Source organism: Saccoglossus kowalevskii, chromosome 19, assembly GCF_978046115.1.
Source record: "Saccoglossus kowalevskii chromosome 19, keSacKowa6.1, whole genome shotgun sequence".
Classification (NCBI taxonomy): domain Eukaryota; kingdom Metazoa; phylum Hemichordata; class Enteropneusta; family Harrimaniidae; genus Saccoglossus; species Saccoglossus kowalevskii.
Genome location: NC_140659.1, coordinates 21,191,474 through 21,219,301, shown reverse-complemented (window position 1 = coordinate 21,219,301; position 27,828 = coordinate 21,191,474). Strand labels below are relative to the sequence as shown.

The window sequence follows — 27,828 nt, the reverse complement described above, 5'->3', positions numbered from 1 at the left end:
ACAAACCTCCGACAAAAATGGATACATGGCCTTATGACTGAATAGAACTCATATTTCTCAGCAGAGTTCGTGAACTTAAAACCAAGTGAAAGTGTTCAAAGCCTGAGAAAGTGAAATTAAAAACCATTGAAAATAAATGGATTTACAGTAATTTTTGGGGTGATAAAAATACAATGTTCAATAAAAATCGTTGAATTATATTCAATATCTGCGATATATTAATATAAAAAGTATACTCAATATAAAGGAAAAAATGATTGTGTTCAACTATTTTGGTAGGGCTGCTAGACGCTGCCTATTCACGAGCGCGATCCCACTACTGATCGACACGGAAACTTTTGCCTGCTGTGTTTCCATCCTGGGCCGATTCGTCCCTCATTATACAACCTGGTCGTCCTAACCTCCGTCGGGTCGACCATATTGATGCCGAGCTTAGCATGGACGCCTGATCTCCATAGAAAGACAACTAACATGACTCCCAACCTCAACCCGTCCAACAACCCCGGCCTCCAAGTAACTGGATTACAGGCGCACGCCACAACGCCCAGCCATTTACGCATGACATTTTAACGCTATTTATTGAATAGAAGACAGTGCCATCTACGATGGTACCTGGCATCCAACTGGTTTGCATGTCTGTTTTGAAGTTTACACAATAATTATTGCCCAATAACTATCTAAGACAATCACTACATCAAAGTCGCCTATTCATAAAAACAAACCGCCGACAAAAATGGATACATGGCCTTATGACTGAATAGAACTCGTGTTTCTCAGCAGAGTTCGTGAACTTAAAACCAAGTGAAAATGTTCAAAGCATGAGAAAGTGAAATTAAAAACCATTGAAAATAAATGGATTTACAGTCATTTTTTGGGGGGTAAAAATACAATGTTCAATGCAAATCGTTGAATTATATTCGATATATGCGATATATTAATATAAAAAGTATACTCAATATAAAGGAAAAAGGATTGTGTTCAACCATTTTGGTAGGGCTGCTAGACGCTGCCTATTCACGAGCGTGATCCCACTACTGCTCCACACGGGAACTTTTGCCTGCTGTGTTTCCACCCTGGGCCGATTCGTCCCACCTTATACAACCTGGTCGTCCTAACCTCCGTCGGGTCGACCATATTGATGCCGAGCTTAGCATGGACGCCTGATCTCCATAGAAAGACAACTAACAGGACTCCCAACCTCAACCCGTCCAACAACCCCGACCTCCAAGTAACTGGATTACAGGCGCACGCCACAACGCCCAGCCATTTACGCATGACATTTTAACGCTATTTATTGAATAGATGACAGTGCCATCTACGATGGTACCTGGCATCCAACTGGTTTGCATGTCTGTTTTGAAGTTTACACAATAATCATTGCCCAATAACTATCTAAGACAATCACTACATCAAAGTCGCCTATTCATAAAAAAACCTCCGACAAAAATGGATACATGGCCTTATGACTGAATAGAACTCATGTTTCTCAGCAGAGTTCGTGAACTTAAAACCAAGTGAAAGTGTTCAAAGCATGAGAAAGTGAAATTAAAATCCATAGAAAATAAATGGATTTACAGTAATTTTTGGGGTGATAAAAATACAATGTTCAATAAAAATCGTTGAATTATATTCGATATATGCGATATATTAATATAAAAAGTATACTCAATATAAAGGAAAAAAGGATTGTGTTCAACTATTTTGGTAGGGCTGCTAGACGCTGCCTATTCACGAGCGATCCCACTACTGCTCCACACGGAAACTTTTGCCTGCTGTGTTTCCACCCTGGGCCGATTCGTCCCTCATTATACAGCCTGGTCGTCCTAACCTCCGTCGGGTCGACCATATTGATGCCGAGCTTAGCATGGACGCCTGATCTCCATAGAAAGACAACTAACAGGACTCCCAACCTCAACCCGTCCAACAACCCCGGCCTCCAAGTAACTAGATTACAGGCGCACGCCACAACGCCCAGCCATTTACGCATGACATTTTAACGCTATTTATTGAATAGAAGACAGTGCCATCTACGATTGAACCTGGCATCCAACTGGTTTGCATGTCTGTTTTGAAGTTTACACAATAATCATTGCTCAATAACTATCTAAGACAATCACTACATCAAAGTCGCCTATTCATAAAAACAAACCGCCGACAAAAATGGATACATGGCCTTATGACTGAATAGAACTCGTGTTTCTCAGCAGAGTTCGTGAACTTAAAACCAAGTGAAAGTGTTCAAAGCATGAGAAAGTGAAATTAAAAACCATTGAAAATAAATGGATTTACAGTCATTTTTTGGGGGGTAAAAATACAATGTTCAATGCAAATCGTTGAATTATATTCGATATATGCGATATATTAATATAAAAAGTATACTCAATATAAAGGAAAAAGGATTGTGTTCAACTATTTTGGTAGGGCTGCTAGACGCTGCCTATTCACGAGCGTGATACCACTACTGCTCCACACGGGAACTTTTGCCTGCTGTGTTTCCACCCTGGGCCGATTCGTCCCTCATTATACAACCTGGTCGTCCTAACCTCCGTCGGGTCGACCATATTGATGCCGAGCTTAGCATGGACGCCTGATCTCCATAGAAAGACAACTAACAGGACTCCCAACCTCAACCCGTCCAACAACCCCGGCCTCCAAGTAACTAGATTACAGGCGCACGCCACAACGCCCAGCCATTTACGCATGACATTTTAACGCTATTTATTGAATAGAAGACAGTGCCATCTACGATTGAACCTGGCATCCAACTGGTTTGCATGTCTGTTTTGAAGTTTACACAATAATCATTGCCCAATAACTATCTAAGACAATCACTACATCAAAGTCGCCTATTCATAAAAACAAACCGCCGACAAAAATGGATACATGGCCTTATGACTGAATAGAACTCGTGTTTCTCAGCAGAGTTCGTGAACTTAAAACCAAGTGAAAGTGTTCAAAGCATGAGAAAGTGAAATTAAAAACCATTGAAAATAAATGGATTTACAGTCATTTTTTGGGGGGTAAAAATACAATGTTCAATGCAAATCGTTGAATTATATTCGATATATGCGATATATTAATATAAAAAGTATACTCAATATAAAGGAAAAAGGATTGTGTTCAACTATTTTGGTAGGGCTGCTAGACGCTGCCTATTCACGAGCGTGATACCACTACTGCTCCACACGGGAACTTTTGCCTGCTGTGTTTCCACCCTGGGCCGATTCGTCCCTCCTTATACAACCTGGTCGTCCGAACCTCCGTCGGGTCGACCATATTGATGCCGAGCTTAGCATGGACGCCTGATCTCCATAGAAAGACAACTAACAGGACTCCCAACCTCAACCCGTCCAACAACCCCGGCCTCCAAGTAACTGGATTACAGGCGCACGCCACAACGCCCAGCCATTTACGCATGACATTTTAACGCTATTTATTGAATAGATGACAGTGCCATCTACGATGGTACCTGGCATCCAACTGGTTTGCATGTCTGTTTTGAAGTTTACACAATAATCATTGCCCAATAACTATCTAAGACAATCACTACATCAAAGTCGCCTATTCATAAAAAAACCTCCGACAAAAATGGATACATGGCCTTATGACTGAATAGAACTCATGTTTCTCAGCAGAGTTCGTGAACTTAAAACCAAGTGAAAGTGTTCAAAGCATGAGAAAGTGAAATTAAAATCCATAGAAAATAAATGGATTTACAGTAATTTTTGGGGTGATAAAAATACAATGTTCAATAAAAATCGTTGAATTATATTCGATATATGCGATATATTAATATAAAAAGTATACTCAATATAAAGGAAAAAAGGATTGTGTTCAACTATTTTGGTAGGGCTGCTAGACGCTGCCTATTCACGAGCGCGATCCCACTACTGCTCCACACGGAAACTTTTGCCTGCTGTGTTTCCACCCTGGGCCGATTCGTCCCTCATTATACAACCTGGTCGTCCTAACCTCCGTCGGGTCGACCATATTGATGCCGAGCTTAGCATGGACGCCTGATCTCCATAGAAAGACAACTAACAGGACTCCCAACCTCAACCCGTCCAACAACCCCGGCCTCCAAGTAACTGGATTACAGGCGCACACCACAACGCCCAGCCACTTACGCTTGACATTTTAACGCTATTTATTGAATAGAAGACAGTGCCATCTACGATGGTACCTGGCATCCAACTGGTTTGCATGTCTGTTTTGAAGTTTACACAATAATCATTGCCCAATAACTATCTAAGACAATCACTACATCAAAGTCGCCTATTCATAAAAACAAACCTCCGACAAAAATGGATACATGGCCTTATGACTGAATAGAACTCGTGTTTCTCAGCAGAGTTCGTGAACTTAAAACCAAGTGAAAGTGTTCAAAGCATGAGAAAGTGAAATTAAAATCCATAGAAAATAAATGGATTTACAGTAATTTTTGGGGTGATAAAAATACAATGTTCAATAAAAATCGTTGAATTATATTCGATATATGCGATATATTAATATAAAAAGTATACTCAATATAAAGGAAAAAGGATTGTGTTCAACTATTTTGGTAGGGCTGCTAGACGCTGCCTATTCACGAGCGTGATACCACTACTGCTCCACACGGGAACTTTTGCCTGCTGTGTTTCCACCCTGGGCCGATTCGTCCCTCCTTATACAACCTGGTCGTCCGAACCTCCGTCGGGTCGACCATATTGATGCCGAGCTTAGCATGGACGCCTGATCTCCATAGAAAGACAACTAACATGACTCCCAACCTCAACCCGTCCAACAACCCCGGCCTCCAAGTAACTGGATTACAGGCGCACGCCACAACGCCCAGCCATTTACGCATGACATTTTAACGCTATTTATTGAATAGATGACAGTGCCATCTACGATGGTACCTGGCATCCAACTGGTTTGCATGTCTGTTTTGAAGTTTACACAATAATCATTGCCCAATAACTATCTAAGACAATCACTACATCAAAGTCGCCTATTCATAAAAAAACCTCCGACAAAAATGGATACATGGCCTTATGACTGAATAGAACTCATGTTTCTCAGCAGAGTTCGTGAACTTAAAACCAAGTGAAAGTGTTCAAAGCATGAGAAAGTGAAATTAAAATCCATAGAAAATAAATGGATTTACAGTAATTTTTGGGGTGATAAAAATACAATGTTCAATAAAAATCGTTGAATTATATTCGATATATGCGATATATTAATATAAAAAGTATACTCAATATAAAGGAAAAAATGATTGTGTTCAACTATTTTGGTAGGGCTGCTAGACGCTGCCTATTCACGAGCGCGATCCCACTACTGATCGACACGGAAACTTTTGCCTGCTGTGTTTCCATCCTGGGCCGATTCGTCCCTCATTATACAACCTGGTCGTCCTAACCTCCGTCGGGTCGACCATATTGATGCCGAGCTTAGCATGGACGCCTGATCTCCATAGAAAGACAACTAACATGACTCCCAACCTCAACCCGTCCAACAACCCCGGCCTCCAAGTAACTGGATTACAGGCGCACGCCACAACGCCCAGCCATTTACGCATGACATTTTAACGCTATTTATTGAATAGAAGACAGTGCCATCTACGATGGTACCTGGCATCCAACTGGTTTGCATGTCTGTTTTGAAGTTTACACAATAATTATTGCCCAATAACTATCTAAGACAATCACTACATCAAAGTCGCCTATTCATAAAAACAAACCGCCGACAAAAATGGATACATGGCCTTATGACTGAATAGAACTCGTGTTTCTCAGCAGAGTTCGTGAACTTAAAACCAAGTGAAAATGTTCAAAGCATGAGAAAGTGAAATTAAAAACCATTGAAAATAAATGGATTTACAGTCATTTTTTGGGGGGTAAAAATACAATGTTCAATGCAAATCGTTGAATTATATTCGATATATGCGATATATTAATATAAAAAGTATACTCAATATAAAGGAAAAAGGATTGTGTTCAACCATTTTGGTAGGGCTGCTAGACGCTGCCTATTCACGAGCGTGATCCCACTACTGCTCCACACGGGAACTTTTGCCTGCTGTGTTTCCACCCTGGGCCGATTCGTCCCACCTTATACAACCTGGTCGTCCTAACCTCCGTCGGGTCGACCATATTGATGCCGAGCTTAGCATGGACGCCTGATCTCCATAGAAAGACAACTAACAGGACTCCCAACCTCAACCCGTCCAACAACCCCGACCTCCAAGTAACTGGATTACAGGCGCACGCCACAACGCCCAGCCATTTACGCATGACATTTTAACGCTATTTATTGAATAGATGACAGTGCCATCTACGATGGTACCTGGCATCCAACTGGTTTGCATGTCTGTTTTGAAGTTTACACAATAATCATTGCCCAATAACTATCTAAGACAATCACTACATCAAAGTCGCCTATTCATAAAAAAACCTCCGACAAAAATGGATACATGGCCTTATGACTGAATAGAACTCATGTTTCTCAGCAGAGTTCGTGAACTTAAAACCAAGTGAAAGTGTTCAAAGCATGAGAAAGTGAAATTAAAATCCATAGAAAATAAATGGATTTACAGTAATTTTTGGGGTGATAAAAATACAATGTTCAATAAAAATCGTTGAATTATATTCGATATATGCGATATATTAATATAAAAAGTATACTCAATATAAAGGAAAAAAGGATTGTGTTCAACTATTTTGGTAGGGCTGCTAGACGCTGCCTATTCACGAGCGATCCCACTACTGCTCCACACGGAAACTTTTGCCTGCTGTGTTTCCACCCTGGGCCGATTCGTCCCTCATTATACAACCTGGTCGTCCTAACCTCCGTCGGGTCGACCATATTGATGCCGAGCTTAGCATGGACGCCTGATCTCCATAGAAAGACAACTAACAGGACTCCCAACCTCAACCCGTCCAACAACCCCGGCCTCCAAGTAACTAGATTACAGGCGCACGCCACAACGCCCAGCCATTTACGCATGACATTTTAACGCTATTTATTGAATAGAAGACAGTGCCATCTACGATTGAACCTGGCATCCAACTGGTTTGCATGTCTGTTTTGAAGTTTACACAATAATCATTGCTCAATAACTATCTAAGACAATCACTACATCAAAGTCGCCTATTCATAAAAACAAACCGCCGACAAAAATGGATACATGGCCTTATGACTGAATAGAACTCGTGTTTCTCAGCAGAGTTCGTGAACTTAAAACCAAGTGAAAGTGTTCAAAGCATGAGAAAGTGAAATTAAAAACCATTGAAAATAAATGGATTTACAGTCATTTTTTGGGGGGTAAAAATACAATGTTCAATGCAAATCGTTGAATTATATTCGATATATGCGATATATTAATATAAAAAGTATACTCAATATAAAGGAAAAAGGATTGTGTTCAACTATTTTGGTAGGGCTGCTAGACGCTGCCTATTCACGAGCGTGATACCACTACTGCTCCACACGGGAACTTTTGCCTGCTGTGTTTCCACCCTGGGCCGATTCGTCCCTCATTATACAACCTGGTCGTCCTAACCTCCGTCGGGTCGACCATATTGATGCCGAGCTTAGCATGGACGCCTGATCTCCATAGAAAGACAACTAACAGGACTCCCAACCTCAACCCGTCCAACAACCCCGGCCTCCAAGTAACTAGATTACAGGCGCACGCCACAACGCCCAGCCATTTACGCATGACATTTTAACGCTATTTATTGAATAGAAGACAGTGCCATCTACGATTGAACCTGGCATCCAACTGGTTTGCATGTCTGTTTTGAAGTTTACACAATAATCATTGCCCAATAACTATCTAAGACAATCACTACATCAAAGTCGCCTATTCATAAAAACAAACCGCCGACAAAAATGGATACATGGCCTTATGACTGAATAGAACTCGTGTTTCTCAGCAGAGTTCGTGAACTTAAAACCAAGTGAAAGTGTTCAAAGCATGAGAAAGTGAAATTAAAAACCATTGAAAATAAATGGATTTACAGTCATTTTTTGGGGGGTAAAAATACAATGTTCAATGCAAATCGTTGAATTATATTCGATATATGCGATATATTAATATAAAAAGTATACTCAATATAAAGGAAAAAGGATTGTGTTCAACTATTTTGGTAGGGCTGCTAGACGCTGCCTATTCACGAGCGTGATACCACTACTGCTCCACACGGGAACTTTTGCCTGCTGTGTTTCCACCCTGGGCCGATTCGTCCCTCCTTATACAACCTGGTCGTCCGAACCTCCGTCGGGTCGACCATATTGATGCCGAGCTTAGCATGGACGCCTGATCTCCATAGAAAGACAACTAACAGGACTCCCAACCTCAACCCGTCCAACAACCCCGGCCTCCAAGTAACTGGATTACAGGCGCACGCCACAACGCCCAGCCATTTACGCATGACATTTTAACGCTATTTATTGAATAGATGACAGTGCCATCTACGATGGTACCTGGCATCCAACTGGTTTGCATGTCTGTTTTGAAGTTTACACAATAATCATTGCCCAATAACTATCTAAGACAATCACTACATCAAAGTCGCCTATTCATAAAAAAACCTCCGACAAAAATGGATACATGGCCTTATGACTGAATAGAACTCATGTTTCTCAGCAGAGTTCGTGAACTTAAAACCAAGTGAAAGTGTTCAAAGCATGAGAAAGTGAAATTAAAATCCATAGAAAATAAATGGATTTACAGTAATTTTTGGGGTGATAAAAATACAATGTTCAATAAAAATCGTTGAATTATATTCGATATATGCGATATATTAATATAAAAAGTATACTCAATATAAAGGAAAAAAGGATTGTGTTCAACTATTTTGGTAGGGCTGCTAGACGCTGCCTATTCACGAGCGCGATCCCACTACTGCTCCACACGGAAACTTTTGCCTGCTGTGTTTCCACCCTGGGCCGATTCGTCCCTCATTATACAACCTGGTCGTCCTAACCTCCGTCGGGTCGACCATATTGATGCCGAGCTTAGCATGGACGCCTGATCTCCATAGAAAGACAACTAACAGGACTCCCAACCTCAACCCGTCCAACAACCCCGGCCTCCAAGTAACTGGATTACAGGCGCACACCACAACGCCCAGCCACTTACGCTTGACATTTTAACGCTATTTATTGAATAGAAGACAGTGCCATCTACGATGGTACCTGGCATCCAACTGGTTTGCATGTCTGTTTTGAAGTTTACACAATAATCATTGCCCAATAACTATCTAAGACAATCACTACATCAAAGTCGCCTATTCATAAAAACAAACCTCCGACAAAAATGGATACATGGCCTTATGACTGAATAGAACTCGTGTTTCTCAGCAGAGTTCGTGAACTTAAAACCAAGTGAAAGTGTTCAAAGCATGAGAAAGTGAAATTAAAATCCATAGAAAATAAATGGATTTACAGTAATTTTTGGGGTGATAAAAATACAATGTTCAATAAAAATCGTTGAATTATATTCGATATATGCGATATATTAATATAAAAAGTATACTCAATATAAAGGAAAAAGGATTGTGTTCAACTATTTTGGTAGGGCTGCTAGACGCTGCCTATTCACGAGCGTGATACCACTACTGCTCCACACGGGAACTTTTGCCTGCTGTGTTTCCACCCTGGGCCGATTCGTCCCTCCTTATACAACCTGGTCGTCCGAACCTCCGTCGGGTCGACCATATTGATGCCGAGCTTAGCATGGACGCCTGATCTCCATAGAAAGACAACTAACATGACTCCCAACCTCAACCCGTCCAACAACCCCGGCCTCCAAGTAACTGGATTACAGGCGCACGCCACAACGCCCAGCCATTTACGCATGACATTTTAACGCTATTTATTGAATAGATGACAGTGCCATCTACGATGGTACCTGGCATCCAACTGGTTTGCATGTCTGTTTTGAAGTTTACACAATAATCATTGCCCAATAACTATCTAAGACAATCACTACATCAAAGTCGCCTATTCATAAAAAAACCTCCGACAAAAATGGATACATGGCCTTATGACTGAATAGAACTCATGTTTCTCAGCAGAGTTCGTGAACTTAAAACCAAGTGAAAGTGTTCAAAGCATGAGAAAGTGAAATTAAAATCCATAGAAAATAAATGGATTTACAGTAATTTTTGGGGTGATAAAAATACAATGTTCAATAAAAATCGTTGAATTATATTCGATATATGCGATATATTAATATAAAAAGTATACTCAATATAAAGGAAAAAAGGATTGTGTTCAACTATTTTGGTAGGGCTGCTAGACGCTGCCTATTCACGAGCGCGATCCCACTACTGCTCCACACGGAAACTTTTGCCTGCTGTGTTTTCACCCTGGGCCGATTCGTCCCTCATTATACAACCTGGTCGTCCTAACCTCCGTCGGGTCGACCATATTGATGCCGAGCTTAGCATGGACGCCTGATCTCCATAGAAAGACAACTAACAGGACTCCCAACCTCAACCCGTCCAACAACCCCGGCCTCCAAGTAACTGGATTACAGGCGCACGCCACAACGCCCAGCCACGTACGCTTGACATTTTAACGCTATTTATTGAATAGAAGACAGTGCCATCTACGATGGTACCTGGCATCCAACTGGTTTGCATGTCTGTTTTGAAGTTTACACAATAATCATTGCCCAATAACTATCTAAGACAATCACTACATCAAAGTCGCCTATTCATAAAAACAAACCTCCGACAAAAATGGATACATGGCCTTATGACTGAATAGAACTCGTGTTTCTCAGCAGAGTTCGTGAACTTAAAACCAAGTGAAAGTGTTCAAAGCATGAGAAAGTGAAATTAAAAACCATTGAAAATAAATGGATTTACAGTCATTTTTTGGGGGGTAAAAATACAATGTTCAATGAAAATCGTTGAATTATATTCGATATATGCGATATATTAATATAAAAAGTATACTCAATATAAAGGAAAAAAGGATTGTGTTCAACTATTTTGGTAGGGCTGCTAGACGCTGCCTATTCACGAGCGATCCCACTACTGCTCCACACGGAAACTTTTGCCTGCTGTGTTTCCACCCTGGGCCGATTCGTCCCTCATTATACAACCTGGTCGTCCTAACCTCCATCGGGTCGACCATATTGATGCCGAGCTTAGCATGGACGCCTGATCTCCATAGAAAGACAACTAACAGGACTCCCAACCTCAACCCGTCCAACAACCCCGGCCTCCAAGTAACTGGATTACAGGCGCACGCCACAACGCCCAGCCATTTACGCATGACATTTTAACGCTATTTATTGAATAGATGACAGTGCCATCTACGATGGTACCTGGCATCCAACTGGTTTGCATGTCTGTTTTGAAGTTTACACAATAATCATTGCCCAATAACTATCTAAGACAATCACTACATCAAAGTCGCCTATTCATAAAAAAACCTCCGACAAAAATGGATACATGGCCTTATGACTGAATAGAACTCATGTTTCTCAGCAGAGTTCGTGAACTTAAAACCAAGTGAAAGTGTTCAAAGCATGAGAAAGTGAAATTAAAATCCATAGAAAATAAATGGATTTACAGTAATTTTTGGGGTGATAAAAATACAATGTTCAATAAAAATCGTTGAATTATATTCGATATATGCGATATATTAATATAAAAAGTATACTCAATATAAAGGAAAAAAGGATTGTGTTCAACTATTTTGGTAGGGCTGCTAGACGCTGCCTATTCACGAGCGCGATCCCACTACTGCTCCACACGGAAACTTTTGCCTGCTGTGTTTCCACCCTGGGCCGATTCGTCCCTCATTATACAACCTGGTCGTCCTAACCTCCGTCGGGTCGACCATATTGATGCCGAGCTTAGCATGGACGCCTGATCTCCATAGAAAGACAACTAACAGGACTCCCAACCTCAACCCGTCCAACAACCCCGGCCTCCAAGTAACTGGATTACAGGCGCACGCCACAACGCCCAGCCACTTACGCTTGACATTTTAACGCTATTTATTGAATAGAAGACAGTGCCATCTACGATGGTACCTGGCATCCAACTGGTTTGCATGTCTGTTTTGAAGTTTACACAATAATCATTGCCCAATAACTATCTAAGACAATCACTACATCAAAGTCGCCTATTCATAAAAACAAACCTCCGACAAAAATGGATACATGGCCTTATGACTGAATAGAACTCGTGTTTCTCAGCAGAGTTCGTGAACTTAAAACCAAGTGAAAGTGTTCAAAGCATGAGAAAGTGAAATTAAAAACCATTGAAAATAAATGGATTTACAGTCATTTTTTGGGGGGTAAAAATACAATGTTCAATGAAAATCGTTGAATTATATTCGATATATGCGATATATTAATATAAAAAGTATACTCAATATAAAGGAAAAAAGGATTGTGTTCAACTATTTTGGTAGGGCTGCTAGACGCTGCCTATTCACGAGCGATCCCACTACTGCTCCACACGGAAACTTTTGCCTGCTGTGTTTCCACCCTGGGCCGATTCGTCCCTCATTATACAACCTGGTCGTCCTAACCTCCATCGGGTCGACCATATTGATGCCGAGCTTAGCATGGACGCCTGATCTCCATAGAAAGACAACTAACAGGACTCCCAACCTCAACCCGTCCAACAACCCCGGCCTCCAAGTAACTGGATTACAGGCGCACGCCACAACGCCCAGCCATTTACGCATGACATTTTAACGCTATTTATTGAATAGATGACAGTGCCATCTACGATGGTACCTGGCATCCAACTGGTTTGCATGTCTGTTTTGAAGTTTACACAATAATCATTGCCCAATAACTATCTAAGACAATCACTACATCAAAGTCGCCTATTCATAAAAAAACCTCCGACAAAAATGGATACATGGCCTTATGACTGAATAGAACTCGTGTTTCTCAGCAGAGTTCGTGAACTTAAAACCAAGTGAAAGTGTTCAAAGCATGAGAAAGTGAAATTAAAAACCATTGAAAATAAATGGATTTACAGTCATTTTTTGGGGGGTAAAAATACAATGTTCAATGAAAATCGTTGAATTATATTCGATATATGCGATATATTAATATAAAAAGTATACTCAATATAAAGGAAAAAAGGATTGTGTTCAACTATTTTGGTAGGGCTGCTAGACGCTGCCTATTCACGAGCGATCCCACTACTGCTCCACACGGAAACTTTTGCCTGCTGTGTTTCCACCCTGGGCCGATTCGTCCCTCATTATACAACCTGGTCGTCCTAACCTCCATCGGGTCGACCATATTGATGCCGAGCTTAGCATGGACGCCTGATCTCCATAGAAAGACAACTAACAGGACTCCCAACCTCAACCCGTCCAACAACCCCGGCCTCCAAGTAACTAGATTACAGGCGCACGCCACAACGCCCAGCCATTTACGCATGACATTTTAACGCTATTTATTGAATAGAAGACAGTGCCATCTACGATTGAACCTGGCATCCAACTGGTTTGCATGTCTGTTTTGAAGTTTACACAATAATCATTGCCCAATAACTATCTAAGACAATCACTACATCAAAGTCGCCTATTCATAAATTAAAACAAACCTCCGACAAAAATGGATACATGGCCTTATGACTGAATAGAACTCATGTTTCTCAGCAAAGTTCGTGAACTTAAAACCAAGTGAAAGTGTTCAAAGCATGAGAAAGTGAAATTAAAAACCATTGAAAATAAATGGATTTACAGTCATTTTTTGGGGGGTAAAAATACAATGTTCAATGAAAATCGTTGAATTATATTCGATATATGCGATATATTAATATAAAAAGTATACTCAATATAAAGGAAAAAGGATTGTGTTCAACTATTTTGGTAGGGCTGCTAGACACTGCCATTCACGAGCGTGATCCCACTACTGCTGCTCCACACGGGAAGTTTTGCATGCTGTGTTTCCACCCTGGGCCGATTCGTCCCTCATTATACAACCTGGTCGTCCTAACCTCCGTCGGGTCGACCATATTGATGCCGAGCTTAGCATGGACGCCTGATCTCCATAGAAAGACAACTAACAGGACTCCCAACCTCAATCCGACAAACAACCCCGGCCTCCAAGTAACTGGATTACAGGCGCACGCCACAACGCCCAGCCATTTACGCATGACATTTTAACGCTATTTATTGAATAGAAGACAGTGCCATCTACGATGAAATTAAAAACCATTGAAAATAAATGGATTTACAGTCATTTTTTGGGGGGTAAAAATACAATGTTCAATGAAAATCGTTTAATTATATTCGATATATGCGATATATTAATATAAAAAGTATACTCAATATAAAGGAAAAAGGATTGTGTTCAACTATTTTGGTAGGGCTGCTAGACACTAGTACTGCCATTCACGAGCGTGATCCCACTACTGCTCCACACGGGAAGTTTTGCCTGCTGTGTTTCCACCCTGGGCCGATTCGTCCCTCATTATACAACCTGGTCGTCCTAACCTCCGTCGGGTCGACCATATTGATGCCGAGCTTAGCATGGACGCCTGATCTCCATAGAAAGACAACTAACAGGACTCCCAACCTCAATCCGACAAACAACCCCGGCCTCCAAGTAACTGGATTACAGGCGCACGCCACAACGCCCAGCCATTTACGCATGACATTTTAACGCTATTTATTGAATAGAAGACAGTGCCATCTACGATGAAATTAAAAACCATTGAAAATAAATGGATTTACAGTCATTTTTTGGGGGGTAAAAATACAATGTTCAATGAAAATCGTTTAATTATATTCGATATATGCGATATATTAATATAAAAAGTATACTCAATATAAAGGAAAAAGGATTGTGTTCAACTGTTTTGGTAGGGCTGCTAGACACTGCCATTCACGAGCGTGATCCCACTACTGCTCCACACGGGAAGTTTTGCCTGCTGTGTTTCCACCCTGGGCCGATTCGTCCCTCATTATACAACCTGGTCGTCCTAACCTCCGTCGGGTCGACCATATTGATGCCGAGCTTAGCATGGACGCCTGATCTCCATAGAAAGACAACTAACAGGACTCCCAACCTCAATCCGACCAACAACACCGGCCTCCAAGTAACTGGATTACAGGCGCACGCCGCAACGCCCAGCCATTTACGCATGACATTTTAACGCTATTTATTGAATAGAAGACAGTGCCATCTACGATGAAATTAAAAACCATTGAAAATAAATGGATTTACAGTCATTTTGGGGGGGGGGGGGTAAAAATACAATGTTCAATGAAAATCGTTGAATTATATTCGATATATGCGATATATTAATATAAAAAGTATACTCAATATAAAGGAAAAAGGATTGTGTTCAACTATTTTGGTAGGGCTGCTAGACGCTGCCTATTCACGAGCGTGATCCCACTACTGCTCCACACGGGAACTTTTGCCTGCTGTGTTTCCATCCTGGGCCGATTCGTCCCTCATTATACAACCTGGTCGTCCTAACCTCCGTCGGGTCGACCATATTGATGCCGAGCTTAGCATGGACGCCTGATCTCCTTAGAAAGACCACTAACAGGACTCCCAACCTCAACCCGTCCAACAACCCCGGCCTCCAAGTAACTGGATTACAGGCGCACGCCACAACGCCCAGCCATTTACGCATGACATTTTAAGGCCATTTATTGAATAGATGACAGTGCCATCTACGATGGTACCTGGCATCCAACTGGTTTGCATGTCTGTTTTGAAGTTTACACAATGATCATTGCCCAATAACTATCTAAGACAATCACTACATCAAAGTCGCCTATTCATAAATTAAAACAAACCTCCGACAAAAATGGATACATGGCCTTATGACTGAATAGAACTCATGTTTCTCAGCAGAGTTCGTGAACTTAAAACCAAGTGAAAGTGTTCAAAGCATGAGAAAGTGAAATTAAAAACCATTGAAAATAAATGGATTTACAGTCATTTTTTGGGGGGTAAAAATACAATGTTCAATGAAAATCGTTGAATTATATTCGATATATGCGATATATTAATATAAAAAGTATACTCAATATAAAGGAAAAAGGATTGTGTTCAACTATTTTGGTAGGGCTGCTAGACACTGCCATTCACGAGCGTGATCCCACAACTGCTCCACACGGGAAGTTTTGCCTGCTGTGTTTCCACCCTGGGCCGATTCGTCCCTCATTATACAACCTGGTCGTCCTAACCTCCGTCGGGTCGACCATATTGATGCCGAGCTTAGCATGGACGCCTGATCTCCATAGAAAGACAACTAACAGGACTCCCAACCTCAATCCGACCAACAACCCCGGCCTCAAAGTAACTGGATTACAGGCGCACGCCACAACGCCCAGCCATTTACGCATGACATTTTAACGCTATTTATTGAATAGAAGACAGTGCCATCTACGATGAAATTAAAAACCATTGAAAATAAATGGATTTACAGTCATTTTTTGGGGGGTAAAAATACAATGTTCAATGAAAATCGTTGAATTATATTCGATAAATGCGATATATTAATATAAAAAGTATACTCAATATAAAAGGAAAAAGGATTGTGTTCAACTATTTTGGTAGGGCTGCTAGACACTGCCATTCACGAGCGCGATCCCACAACTGCTCCACACGGGAAGTTTTGCCTGCTGTGTTTCCACCCTGGGCCGATTCGTCCCTCATTATACAACCTGGTCGTCCTAACCTCCGTCGGGTCGACCATATTGATGCCGAGCTTAGCATGGACGCCTGATCTCCATAGAAAGACAACTAACAGGACTCCCAACCTCAATCCGACCAACAACCCCGGCCTGAAAGTAACTGGATTACAGGCGCACGCCACAACGCCCAGCCATTTACGCATGACATTTTAACGCTATTTATTGAATAGAAGACAGTGCCATCTACGATGAAATTAAAAACCATTGAAAATAAATGGATTTACAGTCATTTTTTGGGGGGTAAAAATGCAATGTTCAATGAAAATCGTTGAATTATATTCGATATATGCGATATATTAATATAAAAAGTATACTCAATATAAAGGAAAAAGGATTGTGTTCAACTATTTTGGTAGGGCTGCTAGACACTGCCATTCACGAGCGTGATCCCACTACTGCTCCACACGGAAAGTTTTGCCTGCTGTGTTTCCACCCTGGGCCGATTCGTCCCTCATTATACAACCTGGTCGTCCTAACCTCCGTCGGGTCGACCATATTGATGCCGAGCTTAGCATGGACGCCTGATCTCCATAGAAAGACAACTAACATGACTCCCAACCTCAATCCGACCAACAACCCCGGCCTCCAAGTAACTGGATTACAGGCGCACGCCACAACGCCCAGCCATTTACGCATGACATTTTAACGCTATTTATTGAATAGAAGACAGTGCCATCTACGATGAAATTGAAAACCATTGAAAATAAATGGATTTACAGTCATTTTTTGGGGGGTAAAAATACAATGTTCAATGAAAATCGTTTAATTATATTCGATATATGCGATATATTAATATAAAAAGTATACTCAATATAAAGGAAAAAGGATTGTGTTCAACTATTTTGGTAGGGCTGCTAGACGCTGCCTATTCACGAACGTGATCCCACTACTGCTCCACACGGGAACTTTTGCCTGCTGTGTTTCCACCCTGGGCCGATTCGTCCCTCATTATACAACCTGGTCGTCCTAACCTCCGTCGGGTCGACCATATTGATGCCGAGCTTAGCATGGACGCCTGATCTCCATAGAAAGACAACTAACATGACTCCCAACCTCAATCCGACCAACAACCCCGGCCTCCAAGTAACTGGATTACAGGCGCACGCCACAACGCCCAGCCATTTACGCATGACATTTTAACGCTATTTATTGAATAGATGACAGTGCCATCTACGATGGTACCTGGCATCCAACTGGTTTGCATGTCTGTTTTGAAGTTTACACAATAATCATTGCCCAATAACTATCTAAGACAATCACTACATCAAAGTCGCCTATTCATAAAAAAACCTCCGACAAAAATGGATACATGGCCTTATGACTGAATAGAACTCATGTTTCTCAGCAGAGTTCGTGAACTTAAAACCAAGTGAAAGTGTTCAAAGCATGAGAAAGTGAAATTAAAATCCATAGAAAATAAATGGATTTACAGTAATTTTTGGGGTGATAAAAATACAATGTTCAATAAAAATCGTTGAATTATATTCGATATATGCGATATATTAATATAAAAAGTATACTCAATATAAAGGAAAAAAGGATTGTGTTCAACTATTTTGGTAGGGCTGCTAGACGCTGCCTATTCACGAGCGCGATCCCACTACTGCTCCACATGGAAACTTTTGCTTGCTGTGTTTCCACCCTGGGCCGATTCGTCCCTCATTATACAACCTGGTCGTCATAACCTCCGTCTGGTCGACCATATTGATGCCGAGCTTAGCATGGACGCCTGATCTCCATAGAAAGACGACTAACAGGAATCCCAACCTCAACCCGTCCAACAACCCCAGCCTCCAAGTAACTGGATTACAGGCGCACGCCACAACGCCCAGCCATTTACGCATGACATTTTAACGCTATTTATTGAATAGAAGTCAGTGCCATCTAAGATGGTACCTGGCATCCACCTGGTTTGCATGTCTGTTTTGAAGTTTACACAATAATCATTGCCCAATAACTATCTAAGACAATCACTACATCAAAGTCGCCTATTCATAAAAACAAACCTCCGACAAAAATGGATACATGGCCTTATGACTGAATAGAACTCATGTTTCTCAGCAGAGTTCGTGAACTTAAAACCAAGTGAAAGTGTTCAAAGCATGAGAAAGTGAAATTAAAAACCATTGAAAATAAATGGATTTACAGTCATTTTTTGGGGGGTAAAAATACAATGTTCAATGAAAATCGTTGAATTATATTCGATATATGCGATATATTAATATAAAAAGTATACTCAAAATAAAGGAAAAAGGATTGTGTTCAACTATTTTGGTAGGGCTGCTAGACACTGCCATTCACGAGCGTGATCCCACTACTGCTCCACACGGGAAGTTTTGCCTGCTGTGTTTCCATCCTGGGCCGATTCGTCCCTCATTATACAACCTGGTCGTCCTAACCTCCGTCGGGTCGACCATATTGATGCCGAGCTTAGCATGGACGCCTGATCTCCATAGAAAGACAACTAACAGGACTCCCAACCTCAATCCGTCCAACAACCCCGGCCTCCAAGTAACTGGATTACAGGCGCACGCCACAACGCCCAGCCATTTACGCATGACATTTTAACGCTATTTATTGAATAGAAGTCAGTGCCATCTAAGATGGTACCAGGCATCCACCTGGTTTGCATGTCTGTTTTGAAGTTTACACAATAATCATTGCCCAATAACTATCTAAGACAATCGCTACATCAAAGTCGCCTATTCATAAAAACAAACCTCCGACAAAAATGGATACATGGCCTTATGACTGAATAGAAGTCATGTTTCTCAGCAGAGTTCGTGAACTTAAAACCAAGTGAAAATGTTCAAAGCATGAGAAAGTGAAATTAAAAACCATTGAAAATAAATGGATTTACAGTCATTTTTTGGGGGGTAAAAATACAATGTTCAATGAAAATCGTTTAATTATATTCGATATATGCGATATATTAATATAAAAAGTATACTCAATATAAAGGAAAAAGGATTGTGTTCAACTATTTTGTTCGGGCTGCTAGACGCTGCCTATTCACGAGCGTGATCCCACTACTGCTCCACACGGGAACTTTTACCTGCTGTGTTTCCACCCTGGGCCGATTCGTCCCTCATTATACAACCTGGTCGTCCTAACCTTCGTCGGGTCGACCATATTGATGCCGAGCTTAGCATGGACGCCTGATCTCCATAGAAAGACAACTAACAGGACTCCCAACCTCAACCCGTCCAACAACCCCGGCCTCCAAGTAACTGGATTACAGGCGCACGCCACAACGCCCAGCCATTTACGCATGACATTTTAACGCTATTTATTGAATAGATGACAGTGCCATCTACGATGGTACCTGGCATCCAACTGGTTTGCATGTCTGTTTTGAAGTTTACACAATAATCATTGCCCAATAACTATCTAAGACAATCACTACATCAAAGTCGCCTATTCATAAAAAAACCTCCGACAAAAATGGATACTAGTACATGGCCTTATGACTGAATAGAACTCATGTTTCTCAGCAGAGTTCGTGAACTTAAAACCAAGTGAAAGTGTTCAAAGCATGAGAAAGTGAAATTAAAATCCATAGAAAATAAATGGATTTACAGTAATTTTTGGGGTGATAAAAATACAATGTTCAATAAAAATCGTTGAATTATATTCGATATATGCGATATATTAATATAAAAAGTATACTCAATATAAAGGAAAAAAGGATTGTGTTCAACTATTTTGGTAGGGCTGCTAGACGCTGCCTATTCACGAGCGCGATCCCACTACTGCTCCACATGGAAACTTTTGCTTGCTGTGTTTCCACCCTGGGCCGATTCGTCCCTCATTATACAACCTGGTCGTCATAACCTCCGTCTGGTCGACCATATTGATGCCGAGCTTAGCATGGACGCCTGATCTCCATAGAAAGACGAATAACAGGAATCCCAACCTCAACCCGTCCAACAACCCCGGCCTCCAAGTAACTGGATTACAGGCGCACGCCACAACGCCCAGCCATTTACGCATGACATTTTAACGCTATTTATTGAATAGAAGTCAGTGCCATCTAAGATGGTACCTGGCATCCACCTGGTTTGCATGTCTGTTTTGAAGTTTACACAATAATCATTGCCCAATAACTATCTAAGACAATCACTACATCAAAGTCGCCTATTCATAAAAACAAACCTCCGACAAAAATGGATACATGGCCTTATGACTGAATAGAACTCATGTTTCTCAGCAGAGTTCGTGAACTTAAAACCAAGTGAAAGTGTTCAAAGCATGAGAAAATGAAATTAAAAACCATTGAAAATAAATGGATTTACAGTCATTTTTTGGGGGGTAAAAATACAATGTTCAATGAAAATCGTTGAATTATATTCGATATATGCGATATATTAATATAAAAAGTATACTCAAAATAAAGGAAAAAGGATTGTGTTCAACTATTTTGGTAGGGCTGCTAGACACTGCCATTCACGAGCGTGATCCCACTACTGCTCCACACGGGAAGTTTTGCCTGCTGTGTTTCCATCCTGGGCCGATTCGTCCCTCATTATACAACCTGGTCGTCCTAACCTCCGTCGGGTCGACCATATTGATGCCGAGCTTAGCATGGACGCCTGATCTCCATAGAAAGACAACTAACAGGACTCCCAACCTCAATCCGTCCAACAACCCCGGCCTCCAAGTAACTGGATTACAGGCGCACGCCACAACGCCCAGCCATTTACGCATGACATTTTAACGCTATTTATTGAATAGAAGTCAGTGCCATCTAAGATGGTACCAGGCATCCACCTGGTTTGCATGTCTGTTTTGAAGTTTACACAATAATCATTGCCCAATAACTATCTAAGACAATCGCTACATCAAAGTCGCCTATTCATAAAAACAAACCTCCGACAAAAATGGATACATGGCCTTATGACTGAATAGAAGTCATGTTTCTCAGCAGAGTTCGTGAACTTAAAACCAAGTGAAAATGTTCAAAGCATGAGAAAGTGAAATTAAAAACCATTGAAAATAAATGGATTTACAGTCATTTTTTGGGGGGTAAAAATACAATGTTCAATGAAAATCGTTTAATTATATTCGATATATGCGATATATTAATATAAAAAGTATACTCAATATAAAGGAAAAAGGATTGTGTTCAACTATTTTGTTCGGGCTGCTAGACGCTGCCTATTCACGAGCGTGATCCCACTACTGCTCCACACGGGAACTTTTACCTGCTGTGTTTCCACCCTGGGCCGATTCGTCCCTCATTATACAACCTGGTCGTCCTAACCTTCGTCGGGTCGACCATATTGATGCCGAGCTTAGCATGGACGCCTGATCTCCATAGAAAGACAACTAACAGGACTCCCAACCTCAACCCGTCCAACAACCCCGGCCTCCAAGTAACTGGATTACAGGCGCACGCCACAACGCCCAGCCATTTACGCATGACATTTTAACGCTATTTATTGAATAGATGACAGTGCCATCTACGATGGTACCTGGCATCCAACTGGTTTGCATGTCTGTTTTGAAGTTTACACAATAATCATTGCCCAATAACTATCTAAGACAATCACTACATCAAAGTCGCCTATTCATAAAAAAACCTCCGACAAAAATGGATCCTAGTACATGGCCTTATGACTGAATAGAACTCATGTTTCTCAGCAGAGTTCGTGAACTTAAAACCAAGTGAAAGTGTTCAAAGCATGAGAAAGTGAAATTAAAATCCATAGAAAATAAATGGATTTACAGTAATTTTTGGGGTGATAAAAATACAATGTTCAATAAAAATCGTTGAATTATATTCGATATATGCGATATATTAATATAAAAAGTATACTCAATATAAAGGAAAAAAGGATTGTGTTCAACTATTTTGGTAGGGCTGCTAGACGCTGCCTATTCACGAGCGCGATCCCACTACTGCTCCACATGGAAACTTTTGCTTGCTGTGTTTCCACCCTGGGCCGATTCGTCCCTCATTATACAACCTGGTCGTCATAACCTCCGTCTGGTCGACCATATTGATGCCGAGCTTAGCATGGACGCCTGATCTCCATAGAAAGACGAATAACAGGAATCCCAACCTCAACCCGTCCAACAACCCCGGCCTCCAAGTAACTGGATTACAGGCGCACGCCACAACGCCCAGCCATTTACGCATGACATTTTAACGCTATTTATTGAATAGAAGTCAGTGCCATCTAAGATGGTACCTGGCATCCACCTGGTTTGCATGTCTGTTTTGAAGTTTACACAATAATCATTGCCCAATAACTATCTAAGACAATCACTACATCAAAGTCGCCTATTCATAAAAACAAACCTCCGACAAAAATGGATACATGGCCTTATGACTGAATAGAACTCATGTTTCTCAGCAGAGTTCGTGAACTTAAAACCAAGTGAAAGTGTTCAAAGCATGAGAAAATGAAATTAAAAACCATTGAAAATAAATGGATTTACAGTCATTTTTTGGGGGGTAAAAATACAATGTTCAATGAAAATCGTTGAATTATATTCGATATATGCGATATATTAATATAAAAAGTATACTCAAAATAAAGGAAAAAGGATTGTGTTCAACTATTTTGGTAGGGCTGCTAGACACTGCCATTCACGAGCGTGATCCCACTACTGCTCCACACGGGAAGTTTTGCCTGCTGTGTTTCCATCCTGGGCCGATTCGTCCCTCATTATACAACCTGGTCGTCCTAACCTCCGTCGGGTCGACCATATTGATGCCGAGCTTAGCATGGACGCCTGATCTCCATAGAAAGACAACTAACAGGACTCCCAACCTCAATCCGTCCAACAACCCCGGCCTCCAAGTAACTGGATTACAGGCGCACGCCACAACGCCCAGCCATTTACGCATGACATTTTAACGCTATTTATTGAATAGAAGTCAGTGCCATCTAAGATGGTACCAGGCATCCACCTGGTTTGCATGTCTGTTTTGAAGTTTACACAATAATCATTGCCCAATAACTATCTAAGACAATCGCTACATCAAAGTCGCCTATTCATAAAAACAAACCTCCGACAAAAATGGATACATGGCCTTATGACTGAATAGAAGTCATGTTTCTCAGCAGAGTTCGTGAACTTAAAACCAAGTGAAAATGTTCAAAGCATGAGAAAGTGAAATTAAAAACCATTGAAAATAAATGGATTTACAGTCATTTTTTGGGGGGTAAAAATACAATGTTCAATGAAAATCGTTTAATTATATTCGATATATGCGATATATTAATATAAAAAGTATACTCAATATAAAGGAAAAAGGATTGTGTTCAACTATTTTGTTCGGGCTGCTAGACGCTGCCTATTCACGAGCGTGATCCCACTACTGCTCCACACGGGAACTTTTACCTGCTGTGTTTCCACCCTGGGCCGATTCGTCCCTCATTATACAACCTGGTCGTCCTAACCTTCGTCGGGTCGACCATATTGATGCCGAGCTTAGCATGGACGCCTGATCTCCATAGAAAAACAACTAACAGGACTCCCAACCTCAACCCGTCCAACAACCCCGGCCTCCAAGTAACTGGATTACAGGCGCACGCCACAACGCCCAGCCATTTACGCATGACATTTTAACGCTATTTATTGAATAGATGACAGTGCCATCTACGATGGTACCTGGCATCCAACTGGTTTGCATGTCTGTTTTGAAGTTTACACAATAATCATTGCCCAATAACTATCTAAGACAATCACTACATCAAAGTCGCCTATTCATAAAAACAAACCTCCGACAAAAATGGATACATGGCCTTATGACTGAATAGAACTCATGTTTCTCAGCAGAGTTCGTGAACTTAAAACCAAGTGAAAGTGTTCAAAGCATGAGAAAATGAAATTAAAAACCATTGAAAATAAATGGATTTACAGTCATTTTTTGGGGGGTAAAAATACAATGTTCAATGAAAATCGTTGAATTATATTCGATATATGCGATATATTAATATAAAAAGTATACTCAAAATAAAGGAAAAAGGATTGTGTTCAACTATTTTGGTAGGGCTGCTAGACACTGCCATTCACGAGCGTGATCCCACTACTGCTCCACACGGGAAGTTTTGCCTGCTGTGTTTCCATCCTGGGCCGATTCGTCCCTCATTATACAACCTGGTCGTCCTAACCTCCGTCGGGTCGACCATATTGATGCCGAGCTTAGCATGGACGCCTGATCTCCATAGAAAGACAACTAACAGGACTCCCAACCTCAATCCGTCCAACAACCCCGGCCTCCAAGTAACTGGATTACAGGCGCACGCCACAACGCCCAGCCATTTACGCATGACATTTTAACGCTATTTATTGAATAGAAGTCAGTGCCATCTAAGATGGTACCAGGCATCCACCTGGTTTGCATGTCTGTTTTGAAGTTTACACAATAATCATTGCCCAATAACTATCTAAGACAATCGCTACATCAAAGTCGCCTATTCATAAAAACAAACCTCCGACAAAAATGGATACATGGCCTTATGACTGAATAGAAGTCATGTTTCTCAGCAGAGTTCGTGAACTTAAAACCAAGTGAAAATGTTCATAGCATGAGAAAGTGAAATTAAAAACCATTGAAAATAAATGGATTTACAGTCATTTTTTGGGGGGTAAAAATACAATGTTCAATGAAAATCGTTTAATTATATTCGATATATGCGATATATTAATATAAAAAGTATACTCAATATAAAGGAAAAAGGATTGTGTTCAACTATTTTGTTCGGGCTGCTAGACGCTGCCTATTCACGAGCGTGATCCCACTACTGCTCCACACGGGAACTTTTACCTGCTGTGTTTCCACCCTGGGCCGATTCGTCCCTCATTATACAACCTGGTCGTCCTAACCTTCGTCGGGTCGACCATATTGATGCCGAGCTTAGCATGGACGCCTGATCTCCATAGAAAGACAACTAACAGGACTCCCAACCTCAATCCGTCCAACAACCCCGGCCTCCAAGTAACTGGATTACAGGCGCACGCCACAACGCCCAGCCATTTACGCATGACATTTTAACGCTATTTATTGAATAGAAGTCAGTGCCATCTAAGATGGTACCTGGCATCCACCTGGTTTGCATGTCTGTTTTGAAGTTTACACAATAATCATTGCCCAATAACTATCTAAGACAATCACTACATCAAAGTCGCCTATTCATAAAAACAAACCTCCGACAAAAATGGATACATGGCCTTATGACTGAATAGAACTCATGTTTCTCAGCAGAGTTCGTGAACTTAAAACCAAGTGAAAGTGTTCAAAGCATGAGAAAATGAAATTAAAAACCATTGAAAATAAATGGATTTACAGTCATTTTTTGGGGGGTAAAAATACAATGTTCAATGAAAATCGTTGAATTATATTCGATATATGCGATATATTAATATAAAAAGTATACTCAAAATAAAGGAAAAAGGATTGTGTTCAACTATTTTGGTAGGGCTGCTAGACACTGCCATTCACGAGCGTGATCCCACTACTGCTCCACACGGGAAGTTTTGCCTGCTGTGTTTCCATCCTGGGCCGATTCGTCCCTCATTATACAACCTGGTCGTCCTAACCTCCGTCGGGTCGACCATATTGATGCCGAGCTTAGCATGGACGCCTGATCTCCATAGAAAGACAACTAACAGGACTCCCAACCTCAATCCGTCCAACAACCCCGGCCTCCAAGTAACTGGATTACAGGCGCACGCCACAACGCCCAGCCATTTACGCATGACATTTTAACGCTATTTATTGAATAGAAGTCAGTGCCATCTAAGATGGTACCAGGCATCCACCTGGTTTGCATGTCTGTTTTGAAGTTTACACAATAATCATTGCCCAATAACTATCTAAGACAATCGCTACATCAAAGTCGCCTATTCATAAAAACAAACCTCCGACAAAAATGGATACATGGCCTTATGACTGAATAGAAGTCATGTTTCTCAGCAGAGTTCGTGAACTTAAAACCAAGTGAAAATGTTCAAAGCATGAGAAAGTGAAATTAAAAACCATTGAAAATAAATGGATTTACAGTCATTTTTTGGGGGGTAAAAATACAATGTTCAATGAAAATCGTTTAATTATATTCGATATATGCGATATATTAATATAAAAAGTATACTCAATATAAAGGAAAAAGGATTGTGTTCAACTATTTTGTTCGGGCTGCTAGACGCTGCCTATTCACGAGCGTGATCCCACTACTGCTCCACACGGGAACTTTTACCTGCTGTGTTTCCACCCTGGGCCGATTCGTCCCTCATTATACAACCTGGTCGTCCTAACCTTCGTCGGGTCGACCATATTGATGCCGAGCTTAGCATGGACGCCTGATCTCCATAGAAAGACAACTAACAGGACTCCCAACCTCAACCCGTCCAACAACCCCGGCCTCCAAGTAACTGGATTACAGGCGCACGCCACAACGCCCAGCCATTTACGCATGACATTTTAACGCTATTTATTGAATAGATGACAGTGCCATCTACGATGGTACCTGGCATCCAACTGGTTTGCATGTCTGTTTTGAAGTTTACACAATAATCATTGCCCAATAACTATCTAAGACAATCACTACATCAAAGTCGCCTATTCATAAAAAAACCTCCGACAAAAATGGATACATGGCCTTATGACTGAATAGAACTCATGTTTCTCAGCAGAGTTCGTGAACTTAAAACCAAGTGAAAGTGTTCAAAGCATGAGAAAGTGAAATTAAAATCCATAGAAAATAAATGGATTTACAGTAATTTTTGGGGTGATAAAAATACAATGTTCAATAAAAATCGTTGAATTATATTCGATATATGCGATATATTAATATAAAAAGTATACTCAATATAAAGGAAAAAAGGATTGTGTTCAACTATTTTGGTAGGGCTGCTAGACGCTGCCTATTCACGAGCGCGATCCCACTACTGCTCCACATGGAAACTTTTGCTTGCTGTGTTTCCACCCTGGGCCGATTCGTCCCTCATTATACAACCTGGTCGTCATAACCTCCGTCTGGTCGACCATATTGATGCCGAGCTTAGCATGGACGCCTGATCTCCATAGAAAGACGAATAACAGGAATCCCAACCTCAACCCGTCCAACAACCCCGGCCTCCAAGTAACTGGATTACAGGCGCACGCCACAACGCCCAGCC

At 41.2% G+C, this 27,828-nt stretch overlaps 41 non-coding genes across 41 annotated transcripts; all 41 read right to left on the bottom strand.

The window, feature by feature from the left end:
* Positions 1 to 251: 251 nt before the first annotated feature.
* Positions 252 to 549, bottom strand: LOC146730760 (signal recognition particle RNA). Its single transcript, XR_014927692.1, has one exon.
* A 417-nt stretch (positions 550 to 966) lies between these two features.
* On the bottom strand, positions 967 to 1,264 carry LOC146730759 (signal recognition particle RNA). Its single transcript, XR_014927616.1, has one exon.
* A 416-nt stretch (positions 1,265 to 1,680) lies between these two features.
* On the bottom strand, positions 1,681 to 1,976 carry LOC146730758 (signal recognition particle RNA). The gene has a single exon (XR_014927706.1).
* A 417-nt stretch (positions 1,977 to 2,393) lies between these two features.
* Positions 2,394 to 2,691, bottom strand: LOC146730757 (signal recognition particle RNA). Its single transcript, XR_014927576.1, has one exon.
* Positions 2,692 to 3,108: 417 nt separating this feature from the next.
* Positions 3,109 to 3,406, bottom strand: LOC146730756 (signal recognition particle RNA). Its single transcript, XR_014927592.1, has one exon.
* Positions 3,407 to 3,822: 416 nt separating this feature from the next.
* LOC146730755 (signal recognition particle RNA) lies at positions 3,823 to 4,120 on the bottom strand. The gene has a single exon (XR_014927509.1).
* A 417-nt stretch (positions 4,121 to 4,537) lies between these two features.
* Positions 4,538 to 4,835, bottom strand: LOC146730754 (signal recognition particle RNA). Its single transcript, XR_014927673.1, has one exon.
* A 416-nt stretch (positions 4,836 to 5,251) lies between these two features.
* On the bottom strand, positions 5,252 to 5,549 carry LOC146730753 (signal recognition particle RNA). Its single transcript, XR_014927691.1, has one exon.
* A 417-nt stretch (positions 5,550 to 5,966) lies between these two features.
* On the bottom strand, positions 5,967 to 6,264 carry LOC146730752 (signal recognition particle RNA). The gene has a single exon (XR_014927615.1).
* A 416-nt stretch (positions 6,265 to 6,680) lies between these two features.
* Positions 6,681 to 6,976, bottom strand: LOC146730751 (signal recognition particle RNA). Its single transcript, XR_014927640.1, has one exon.
* A 417-nt stretch (positions 6,977 to 7,393) lies between these two features.
* Positions 7,394 to 7,691, bottom strand: LOC146730750 (signal recognition particle RNA). Its single transcript, XR_014927575.1, has one exon.
* A 417-nt stretch (positions 7,692 to 8,108) lies between these two features.
* On the bottom strand, positions 8,109 to 8,406 carry LOC146730749 (signal recognition particle RNA). The gene has a single exon (XR_014927591.1).
* A 416-nt stretch (positions 8,407 to 8,822) lies between these two features.
* LOC146730748 (signal recognition particle RNA) lies at positions 8,823 to 9,120 on the bottom strand. Its single transcript, XR_014927508.1, has one exon.
* Positions 9,121 to 9,537: 417 nt separating this feature from the next.
* Positions 9,538 to 9,835, bottom strand: LOC146730747 (signal recognition particle RNA). The gene has a single exon (XR_014927671.1).
* Positions 9,836 to 10,251: 416 nt separating this feature from the next.
* On the bottom strand, positions 10,252 to 10,549 carry LOC146730746 (signal recognition particle RNA). The gene has a single exon (XR_014927526.1).
* A 418-nt stretch (positions 10,550 to 10,967) lies between these two features.
* LOC146730745 (signal recognition particle RNA) lies at positions 10,968 to 11,263 on the bottom strand. Its single transcript, XR_014927632.1, has one exon.
* A 416-nt stretch (positions 11,264 to 11,679) lies between these two features.
* LOC146730744 (signal recognition particle RNA) lies at positions 11,680 to 11,977 on the bottom strand. The gene has a single exon (XR_014927705.1).
* A 418-nt stretch (positions 11,978 to 12,395) lies between these two features.
* LOC146730743 (signal recognition particle RNA) lies at positions 12,396 to 12,691 on the bottom strand. The gene has a single exon (XR_014927631.1).
* Positions 12,692 to 13,107: 416 nt separating this feature from the next.
* LOC146730742 (signal recognition particle RNA) lies at positions 13,108 to 13,403 on the bottom strand. Its single transcript, XR_014927670.1, has one exon.
* A 421-nt stretch (positions 13,404 to 13,824) lies between these two features.
* Positions 13,825 to 14,124, bottom strand: LOC146730741 (signal recognition particle RNA). The gene has a single exon (XR_014927721.1).
* Positions 14,125 to 14,320: 196 nt separating this feature from the next.
* LOC146730740 (signal recognition particle RNA) lies at positions 14,321 to 14,623 on the bottom strand. The gene has a single exon (XR_014927634.1).
* Positions 14,624 to 14,819: 196 nt separating this feature from the next.
* On the bottom strand, positions 14,820 to 15,116 carry LOC146730739 (signal recognition particle RNA). The gene has a single exon (XR_014927651.1).
* A 201-nt stretch (positions 15,117 to 15,317) lies between these two features.
* LOC146730738 (signal recognition particle RNA) lies at positions 15,318 to 15,615 on the bottom strand. Its single transcript, XR_014927600.1, has one exon.
* A 421-nt stretch (positions 15,616 to 16,036) lies between these two features.
* Positions 16,037 to 16,333, bottom strand: LOC146730737 (signal recognition particle RNA). The gene has a single exon (XR_014927698.1).
* Positions 16,334 to 16,530: 197 nt separating this feature from the next.
* On the bottom strand, positions 16,531 to 16,827 carry LOC146730736 (signal recognition particle RNA). Its single transcript, XR_014927723.1, has one exon.
* Positions 16,828 to 17,023: 196 nt separating this feature from the next.
* Positions 17,024 to 17,320, bottom strand: LOC146730735 (signal recognition particle RNA). The gene has a single exon (XR_014927676.1).
* Positions 17,321 to 17,516: 196 nt separating this feature from the next.
* Positions 17,517 to 17,814, bottom strand: LOC146730734 (signal recognition particle RNA). The gene has a single exon (XR_014927522.1).
* A 416-nt stretch (positions 17,815 to 18,230) lies between these two features.
* Positions 18,231 to 18,528, bottom strand: LOC146730733 (signal recognition particle RNA). The gene has a single exon (XR_014927594.1).
* A 417-nt stretch (positions 18,529 to 18,945) lies between these two features.
* LOC146730732 (signal recognition particle RNA) lies at positions 18,946 to 19,242 on the bottom strand. Its single transcript, XR_014927666.1, has one exon.
* A 417-nt stretch (positions 19,243 to 19,659) lies between these two features.
* Positions 19,660 to 19,957, bottom strand: LOC146730731 (signal recognition particle RNA). Its single transcript, XR_014927541.1, has one exon.
* A 422-nt stretch (positions 19,958 to 20,379) lies between these two features.
* LOC146730730 (signal recognition particle RNA) lies at positions 20,380 to 20,677 on the bottom strand. The gene has a single exon (XR_014927658.1).
* Positions 20,678 to 21,094: 417 nt separating this feature from the next.
* Positions 21,095 to 21,391, bottom strand: LOC146730729 (signal recognition particle RNA). The gene has a single exon (XR_014927665.1).
* Positions 21,392 to 21,808: 417 nt separating this feature from the next.
* On the bottom strand, positions 21,809 to 22,106 carry LOC146730728 (signal recognition particle RNA). The gene has a single exon (XR_014927539.1).
* A 422-nt stretch (positions 22,107 to 22,528) lies between these two features.
* On the bottom strand, positions 22,529 to 22,826 carry LOC146730727 (signal recognition particle RNA). The gene has a single exon (XR_014927657.1).
* Positions 22,827 to 23,243: 417 nt separating this feature from the next.
* Positions 23,244 to 23,540, bottom strand: LOC146730726 (signal recognition particle RNA). The gene has a single exon (XR_014927664.1).
* A 417-nt stretch (positions 23,541 to 23,957) lies between these two features.
* LOC146730725 (signal recognition particle RNA) lies at positions 23,958 to 24,255 on the bottom strand. Its single transcript, XR_014927502.1, has one exon.
* A 417-nt stretch (positions 24,256 to 24,672) lies between these two features.
* LOC146730724 (signal recognition particle RNA) lies at positions 24,673 to 24,969 on the bottom strand. Its single transcript, XR_014927663.1, has one exon.
* Positions 24,970 to 25,386: 417 nt separating this feature from the next.
* LOC146730723 (signal recognition particle RNA) lies at positions 25,387 to 25,684 on the bottom strand. Its single transcript, XR_014927532.1, has one exon.
* Positions 25,685 to 26,101: 417 nt separating this feature from the next.
* LOC146730722 (signal recognition particle RNA) lies at positions 26,102 to 26,398 on the bottom strand. The gene has a single exon (XR_014927662.1).
* A 417-nt stretch (positions 26,399 to 26,815) lies between these two features.
* Positions 26,816 to 27,113, bottom strand: LOC146730721 (signal recognition particle RNA). Its single transcript, XR_014927538.1, has one exon.
* A 416-nt stretch (positions 27,114 to 27,529) lies between these two features.
* On the bottom strand, positions 27,530 to 27,827 carry LOC146730720 (signal recognition particle RNA). The gene has a single exon (XR_014927656.1).
* Between the last annotated feature and the right edge of the window lies 1 nt (position 27,828).